General features: G+C 46.2%; 1 pseudogene; it reads left to right on the plus strand.

The window, feature by feature from the left end:
• Positions 1 to 8,497: 8,497 nt before the first annotated feature.
• On the plus strand, positions 8,498 to 8,640 carry LOC138481937 (5.8S ribosomal RNA; annotated as a pseudogene).
• The last annotated feature ends 941 nt before the right edge of the window (positions 8,641 to 9,581 follow it).

Below are 9,581 nucleotides of genomic sequence, written 5' to 3' on the forward strand. Positions count from 1 at the left end.
GAATGGGTTTGTACTTCACTTTTCAGCATTTTGAAAACATTGACCAACAAATTAAGAACAAAGTTCAGAGCTACCAAAGTTGCCTCATTAGGGCTTTCATGAATTCACCCATGTTGAGGGTTTTGGGTTGCATCATTGGATTTGTTATTCGGCACATTTTTGACCAGTTGAGAATGATCATTAGAATTTAAGGAGAAAGGAAGATTTATTTGACTAGTTATTGGAATAGGAGAGAGATTTAGACCATGGGTGAAGTCAAGGCTATGGTACTTGATGATCATTGTTTTGTTCCCTGCCAAGTTGTTTAATGGAGCGAAGGATTGCTCCAAAAGGCCTGCATGCAAATCACCCAAGCTCTTGTGTCTTCACTGACAAAAGCATTCCTTAATTTCTTTCTTAGATATTAGTTGCTGTGAGAGTGAAGTCTTTTCCAACTTTGAGCGTAGACTCCAGAGTTACCTCCCTATTTACTTCAACACAGCCAGGCATCCGAGCGTTGCCCCATTATGCACTTGAGCGCTAACCAGCACTTCTTGTCTTGCAGGAATGCTCTGTTGTATTTGAATGTCTTCCATAATTCCAAGACATTGGGTTTGCATTGAAAAAGAAGAGGAACCCTCCCACTCAGGGGCCTTCAGATCATCCGTGAGTATGCTGCTCCGTAAGTTATATCTAGCCAGCATGGTCTTTTATGCAGTTGGAGAGCACTCAATTGACAGACTATCTGTGTGTTCACACTGTGCACAATCCCCAGCCAAACGATTTCCCTTTAAAGGAGTAACTGTGATAATACCCCAGGTAACCCAGACTTGTGTTCTAAAAAGATTGGTTATTTAACTTGAGCCATCCGCTCTTTCACTTAGATGTCTTTCTTGCGAGTCTGGTGCGTTCAATCAGAAAAAAAGGAAAGGCACTCACTTGATATTACTCTTCCGTGGAGGCTGCCCGTAGAACACATCGGAAAAAGGAAGTTGGGCGCATTCATGCAGCCTCCTCGCAGCCTCCCAAAGACTCAACAAGACTCTGCACCTACTGCACACAGCTCCGCTGCGAGTCGGGGCCTTTGTGTAATTTGCTCCACCTCCTCCAATGAAGCTGGGAGAAAGACTCCCATTGCTGAAACCATAGTCCAACAAACAAGGAAAATGCTGCTCGGTCCGCTCAATTCAAAGACTCAACAAGACTCTGCACCGACTCTGTAATTTATAATTCTTCAGAGGTAAGAATATTACTTCTATTTATAATTTGATTAATGTATCTTTCTCCCTCGTTTAACTAGAATTTCCATAGTACTGGGCTACCATTTACGGTTATGTTAATATTACACCATAAGAATCAAGATAGAGCTTTTGATGGTTTATCTACTTGGTAGAAAAGGAATTCTCTTAAATAGGAAATTGTCAAATACATCGATTTGGAATAAGCTGATTTAGATTGACTGAAAATACAAGTTATATCTTCAATATCAAAGGGTGAAACCAGTTTTGGGCTTGATTTAGTATTAAGGCCTTATGATTACCCTTGAAATCAGGAAATCTAACTCCACCTCCCTCGTATGAGTTTTGTAATTTACTGAGAGGGATTGTCTTTTTTTCTTGTGAACCTGATTCATGTAATCTTGTTAAAAGGGTTTTCTTATGCAATTTAATTATGCCTGCATTTGAGGAAGCAAAGGAGATTGCTAAATATGTCATAGAAACAGGACACCACTTCAAACCAGAATTGGCCAAGCCATGTTTGAAACATAGATAGTGAAGTGGATTCATTTCTGATTTGTCCTTATTTAATTTATACCCACAGAATTCCTAAAAAGTGTTAATAGTATCCATTAAGTTGGCAAGTGTCTCCCTTGGGTTCTTCAAAAAAACCAATATATCATGAACATTAGCTGCAATTATAATTTCAGATTCGTCACATCTAATACATGGAATATCGCTGTTCATATGAATAATTCCAACATCCATTCAAGGAATAAAACAAAAAGAATTGGAGAAAAATAACAACTCTGCCGGGTACCTCTTTGCAAAGAAAAGAAAGAGGAGAAATAACCACTGATGAAAATAGATGTTTTGGGGTCCGAATATAAAAGTTTAATTAGGGACACAAAACCATTCCCAGTGCCATGCCATCTAAGCGCTTCAAAAAGATAATCCCACTCCACACAATAAAATGTTTTTTAAGCATCCAAGGCAATTGCCAGATAGCTATGAATCAATGTTTTTTTTTGTTGTTAATAATATGAAGGACGTCCATGAACAGTCTAGCATTGGAAGATATATTTCTACCCTTGGCAAACTCTACATGATCAAATTTGATCAAATTGTATGTGAATAATTCAATTCTATTGGCCAAATTGTTAGCACATATTTTACAATCTGAGTTCCTTAGTGATATTGGCGTGTAGTATTTAGGTAATGCCTTATCCTTATCTGTTTAGGAAAAAGAATCAGAAGAGCTTCAGTAAACGTGCCAGAAGTTCTACCAATTTCAGAAAAATATTTATCTAAGGAGTCACATTTTTTCAGTCAAGGTGGAAGCAAAATGCGCAAAGAAATCTATAGAGAAGCCATCTGAGCCCAGTACTTTACCCTTTTTTATGTCTTTTGTGCCTTTGAAAATTTCATCCTCGTTTATAGGGTTATCCAATGTACTTAGATCAATATCTGAGTGAGGATTTCTTTTTAACTTATTGAAATCAATATGTGAATCAATATAATGATAGTGATGTGTTATTTATATAGCGCCTTAATCCAAAGCACTTTACAGAGCACACATTTATATACAATATCACCAAACCGAAATTGGCACTCATTTATCGACCTCAGAAGGATGAAAGGCTGAGTTGACCTTGCCAGGATTCGATCCTGCGTCCTGCAGATCACGCTCAGATCACAGCAGCAAGCGCTCAACATGCTGAGCTATCTTAATATGATCTGAAGAGTACAGATTCTTGTAAAACTTAGTAAAGAAGGGCACATATTTTTGGTTGACACTGTGTTGTTGGTCATGTTCTACAAGCTCTATTTTGAGCCTCACACACAGGAGCATTGTGAACTAACAATTCCGACACAGGAATTATTGAAAAGTCGTTATTCAATGAAAAGTTTTGATCACGATAATGGGTGGAACAGCGAGTGATCTATTCCTTACCTTCTTATGTCACTAGTGTACAGTACAGTGAAGTACCTGCACATCCAATCATAATTTATACCAATTGAACCAACAACTGTATGCCATGTAGTGGGGTGTTTAAGCCACAGTGGCACCTTGTTGGACGTGCTAGAATACTACAAGTAAGTGTTGATATGGTGCAGACACCCTGAATGGGTGCTGTAACAGTCTACATTTGGCTCCAGATTGGGAATGGTGATGGAGTGCTTTGCTCACCCTTTGCTCCTTCACTATATAGGCTCTGCTGAGAGCGGGTGTAACCATTGGAGCACAGAGGATTAATTCCACATTTCGCACTACCTCCACCACTAGAAGCTTGGAAGTGAGTGTGAATTTGTATTATGACGAAATAATTACACCTACATATGGCTCTATATTGTGAATAGTGAGGGAGTGCTCCATCACCCTTTGCCCCTTCACTCTATAGGCTCTGAAGAGAGCAGGACAAATCACTGGAGCATAGAGGATAATTTCCACAATTTGCTCTACCTCCACCAGTAGATGCTTGGAGGTGAGTGTGAATCTGTATAATGAAGAACGAATTATACTCACAAATTCATTTGTGGCTTGTGTTATAATGTAAGAAGTTGGCTTATAATTAGGTTGTATTATTTGTTTTTAGAGTGTTTGTGAAGACATCTTCCAGTGGATTTTGTTGTAAGGGTGAGGGCGAAATTTACGCCACGTCGATCGTCCTGAAGAAGGTGGACTAATTCAAGGCTGAATCAGAAGCCCTACACTGACCGAAACACGTGTAGTCTGTGTTAATAAGCTGTTTTGCTATTTAACAAATATACACATTGGTACTGTAGAAGGGTGTAGAGAATGTATTAGTTTGTATTTGTTGAAAGGCTTTTATGAAATTGATAACCCATGTTAGTGATGAATGAATTTTGGATGTGTGATGAGTAACTGTGTCTGGAGGTATGGTGGAATACATTCTTGTGTTGTCTATCTTTGGACCACAAATGTTTTTTTTATATGTGAATAGTGTTTTGTATTTGGTTTTGTAATACATTTCAACTGTGATTACAAAAGAGTGTGTTTAAAAGGTTTGTTTGCTAACCTCATGGCTGAGGTCCATTTGTGTTTATCCCTTATTACTTAACTGCAGGACCTTCAGTGTTACAGGTACCCTTATATTGCATATTATTTTATGGTGTACTTTTTATATTTTTAATCAAATGACTGTTTTTATTTTGTAATGCTTTTATGAAATAATTTCTAAATAAAGTAATCACATCAAATTCTAGTGCTTGTTGTACAAGACAGCCAGGACCTAAGTAAACACTGCACATGAGCAGAGTGTGGGCTACGCCTAGTTAGGGCCTCATTCCAATGAGGGCACACATAGAAAAAACATATGGAAAAATACTTTTCATACTTTTTCTGCGAGAAAACTCAAAATCAAGAATTCCCAGCAGGGGTTTTAGTGCTTTAAGGGATATCCTGAAGGCTCTCTGGGGCCAATGGAGAGGCTGAATTTCTACATCCCTTAGGGTGGGACCAAGCCTGATTTGCATATGGTCCTTCCCCTTTTGTAATGGTTTGGCAGGCGAAGAACGATGGCCTGGAGGGTTGCCCAGAGCAATGCCAGAGGTTGAGATAAATTCTATACCTTCCAGCCATCACCTATTTTGTTTTCTTGCAGACTGTGCCAGCATTATTTGTGACTGCAGCAATGCAGGTCCAATCCATGGGAATCCATTATCACGACAACCACCATGTTTTTCATGGAGGCCACTATTTCTGATCCCCGTTGAGAAGATAAGAGTGGAGAGTGGAGATCCCTATGGATTCATTGCATGAAGCACTGCAGGGCTTGTAAAAAAAACCTCCTCGCCTGCTCGCATAGGCATGTAGTGTGGAATAAAACAAGGACTGGCTCGGGGAGTCCTTCATGGAACTGGGAAACTTGACAGTTTTGGTCAACCGAGCAGCGCCCTCTGCGCACCCGCCTGCCTAGCACCTAGCTTGACCGCCCCCCTCCCCAGCAGAAGTCCCTGAGGGCCTGCTGTTCCTTTGCCAGGGTGCCAGGGACCCTTAATGCCCAAGCCCATTGAAATGCATTGCACTACCAGATGGCCTCTCTCTGAGCCCGGCCATCTGGTAGTGGGCCATAGGAATGAATCTTAAAGGATCAGATAGCTGGTCTGCTCACGAAGTCTGGATGGGCGTCAATTTGAAATTTGTCTCCAGTTGGGTCTATAAGGAGGTTGGGCACTTTTGCCCAGACCTCCCCTTCTGTCACTCAGGGTACACAGATTACAAGAAAGTTTAGTCACCTTACCTCGGATTCCCGTAAACAGTGTGCCTGGTTCCTGTTTGTGCTCCACTTAGTTCTCGCTGCCACTCACGGGCTCAGTGGCGTAACCACAGCAACTCCCAAGCCGGCGAAGGGCGGTGCCCAACGCAATGCCCCAGCAGAGGTTGGCCTGCTGAGGACGCTCTTCCGAGAGCCCAACTTTTTCTGCCGGGCAGCAAGATGCTGGGCCGACAAGAGAACCTCAGCTGACTTGAATACCGGGGGGCAGGGCAGCCCTATCCATCTGCCTCCCCGCACTCCATGGGATTGATCTGGTGGACTTTGTCCATCTAGGGTTGGACTGCTTGGTCGGCCTCTGATGGTGTTTCAAGCAATTAGCTTCCACCCACCTTGGGACTGTGTCGAATCAAGGGTATGCACCCTTGGGGAGGGCCCCCTTACGTAGGTGTCTTTCAACTCCAAGCAGAGTGAAGGCTGTGCAGCCTGGCAGATCCCTAGCTGTCAAATCAGAGTGGAAGGGGGGATTGGCTGATCACAGGCCTAGGCTGCCGCACATCCATCTTGGGCTCACATGAGCCATGCCCTCTCCCTTCTCCACCGAGCAGGTTTTTCCCCATCTGTCCGGGATGATGACAGTTCTACGCGGTGCAACCCCACCCTTTACCAAACCCTTGATGGAGGTGCTCCCTTCTGACTCAAGTTGTGCCTGAGCCCAGCATCTCCCTCCTGTCCTCCGGGTGGTGGAGCAGGCTGGGTTGCCAGCATCTGCATGACTGACCTGTCCACCCAACCTGCACGTGCTGGGGCACACTCCGACACTCGAGTTCCACAGGTGGCGCCCATGGTGCAAAGTTTGACCCTCATTGTCACCCTACAGCAAGTGCAGCTACCTGGTTGATCCTGCCAGTAGCATATGCTTGTCTCAAAGATTAAGCCATGCATGTATAGTTCACACAGCTGGTACAGTCAAACTGCGAAATGTCTCATTAAATCAGATATGGTTCCTTTGATAGCTCCATCTGTTATTTGGATAACTATGGTAAATCTAGAGCTAATACATGCTGATGAGCGCTGACCTCCTGGGATGTGTGCATTTATCAGACCAGGACCAATTCGGCTCACCCAGCCGCTTTGGTGACTCTAGATAACCCTGGGCTGATAGCATGTCCCTGTGTTGGCGACGATACATTCAGATGTCTGCCCTATCAACTGTCGATGGTACTTTATATACCTACTACTGTGACCAAGGGTACCGTGACAACGGTGACCTGTCCCATACGTTACCTCTCAGTTACCTCTCAGTGCCCCCTTGATGCTCTGCACTGAGTGTCCTGGGGTCCGGAGCGTTTACTTTGAAAAAAGTTGAGTGTTCAAAGAAGGCCAGGCACCAGAATACTTTAGCTACGAATAATGGAATAGGTATCCGGTTCTATTTTGTTGGTTTTCAGAACTGGGGCCATGACTAAGAGGCACGGCTGGAGGCATTGTATTGTGCTGCTAGAGGTGAAATTCTTGGACTGGTGCAAGACGAACCAAAGCGAAAGCATTTGCCAAGAATGTTTCCATTAATAAAAAATGAAGGTCGATCAGATACCAATGTAGTTTCGTCCATAAACGATGCCGACTAGTGACTTGGAAGCGTGATTGCTATGACCCACTGAGCAGCTTCCAGGAAACCTAAGTCTTTTGGTTCTGGGAGAAGTATGGTTGATGCAAGGGCACTGCCAGGAGTGGAGCCTGCAGATTAATTTGACTCAATACAGGAAACCTGCCCCAGCCTGGACAAGGAAAGGATTGACAGATTGATAGCTCTTTCTCAATTATGTGGGTGGTGGTGCATGGCCGTTCTTAATTATTAGCAATTTATCTGGTTCACATAACGAATGAGACTCCTGCATGCTAACCTAAAGGGACACTTGGCGTTCAGCCACACAAGACCGAGCAATAACAGATCTGTGATGCCCTTAGATGTCCAGGGCTGCCTGCATGCTAAACTGAACGGATCAGCATGTGTCTACCCTTCGTCGACAGGTGCGGGTAACCCGCTGCAACCCGTTTCTGATAGGTATTGGGATTGCAATTGTTTCCCATGAATGAGGAATTCCCAGTAAGTGATGGTCATAAGCTTGCGATGATTAAGTCCCTGCCCTCGATGGTTTATTAAGGCCCTAGGACCGGCCCTGCCAGGGATGGCAATGGCTCTGGGGGAGCATTGAGAAGACAATCAAACTTGACTATCTAGAGGAAGTAAAAGTCGTAACACGGTTTCCGTAGGTAAACCTGCGGAAGGATCATAAACGGCAGAGCAGCCAGAGGGAGAGTCATCGGCCTGACCTTGGCTGCGTCCCGGATGCACACACCCACAGCCCGGGGCGCCTCTCACACTATCGTCAAGCCAGCAGAGCAGTCTGCTGCTTGTGTGTGTGGGGGACCAGGCACAGGGGAGCAGGATACCTTCCATGATCCAGCAGAAGGACAGGGCATTACCCAGCCATGCACCAGAGAGGGAGCCCTGAGTGGCCCCCCACTTCTCCGAGCCAGGCCATGATCCTCCGTGCCATCCAGTTGCACTTTTCTCTCCAACCCGCCATCAGGTGGGTGTTGGCAGGGGACTCTGGTCTGAAGGGAAGTCCTGAGTGGAGGCAGCCGGGCAAGCTCTGAGACATGGCACAGCTGGGCCAACTTGACCGGCGAGAGTCATGGCAATGCTCGCTGGTTCAGAAGGTGACTTTCCCTCATGTCCAGGTACCTGGAGCTTGGCTCGTGTGGCTGAGCTGAGGTTTGAAGACTCTAGCGTTCCCACCCGAACCCCACCCTTCCGCCTTTGGCCCTTTTCTTCATCCCCCTGAAACGGGTGTAGGGATACATTGTTGGTGGAAGGATGAGCGGATCAGTCAGGTGGACCAGCGGTAGTGCTGCCTGCCACCATTGCTATGGGAAGTCCCGATCCCAATGCTGCAGAAGATGGAGGGTGGGCTTCACGGGCTGAGCACCTGGCACGTGTTTGTTTTAACCTGTCCTGACAAGTTCGGGCAGATGTCTGGTAAAGACGTTGTCTGTGACTCCCCGCGGTGAATCACTTGGCTTGTGCGTCGATGAAGAATGCAGCTAGCTGTGAAAATTAGTGTGAACTGCAGGACACATTGATCATCGACACTTCAAACGCACCTTGCAACCCTGGGGCTATGCCTGTCTGAGGGTTGCTTGAGCGTCAATTGACCAGGGAACCATCCCTGGGGTGAAGCTGGGGCCATCGCAGGTACCCTGTTCCATTCATCCCCCTAAGGTCAGACCTCGATCAGCACTGTCATAGGATCCCTGACACCTGGCATGGAGGCTTGTTACTGGTGCATACTGGCATCCCCATTTCCCCACCTCGTGTGGTTTTGGAGGGCCAGGTGCCCAGCGTGCCCCGGTGGCAGATGGCCGTGCCACGTGTTGCTGTCTGTGGTGTTCCACGGCTGCCTGTGTGGGACAGCCCTGGAGTGCAGGCCTCGCAACCGCATCCGACAGGCAACATTATCTAAGGCGGGCATCGGCAGGATTGGGACAGGGCACAGTCGGCCGTGCTGGTGGTGTGGGGCTGGAGCAACCCCCCAACAGCCCTGGGCTTGAAGCCAGCTTCCCTGATCTTCGGCTCACAGACTAAGACCTCAGATCAGACGTGGTAACCCAGTGAATAGAAGCATATTACTACGTGAAGGAAAAGAGACTAACCCGGATTCTCTCAGTAACGGCGAGTGATGATGGAAGAGCCAAGCGCCGAATCCCTATCCGTCAGAGGGCATAGGAAATGTAGCATACAGAAGACCAATCCCCTAGCATCGCTTAGGGGGCCCACGACTCTCTGACCGTGAGGGTGAGGGCTGGACGTGGGAGCGCTCTTCTCTCTTTCCTGTCAGCCCAGCAGACCAGATTGCCTTGGCCCAGCAGGGGTTGACCGAGTGGCTTGATCTAGACTGTGCTAGGCAGGGAAGAGAGGCTGGGCCTTGGTTTGCAGATGACCGATTGGACCCCCGACCCTGGGTGCAGAGTTGGTGACTTAAGCCCAGGGCCCTTGGTGCTAAAGTGTCCTTTGAAGCCCCAGGGCTCAGAGGTGGAGCCTTAAGCCCCGGACCATGGGTGCAGAGATGGCAGCCTCAAC

Source organism: Ambystoma mexicanum, chromosome 5p (genome assembly GCF_040938575.1).
Source record: "Ambystoma mexicanum isolate Mex_15411 chromosome 5p, UKY_AmexF1_1, whole genome shotgun sequence".
Lineage (NCBI taxonomy): Eukaryota > Metazoa > Chordata > Amphibia > Caudata > Ambystomatidae > Ambystoma > Ambystoma mexicanum.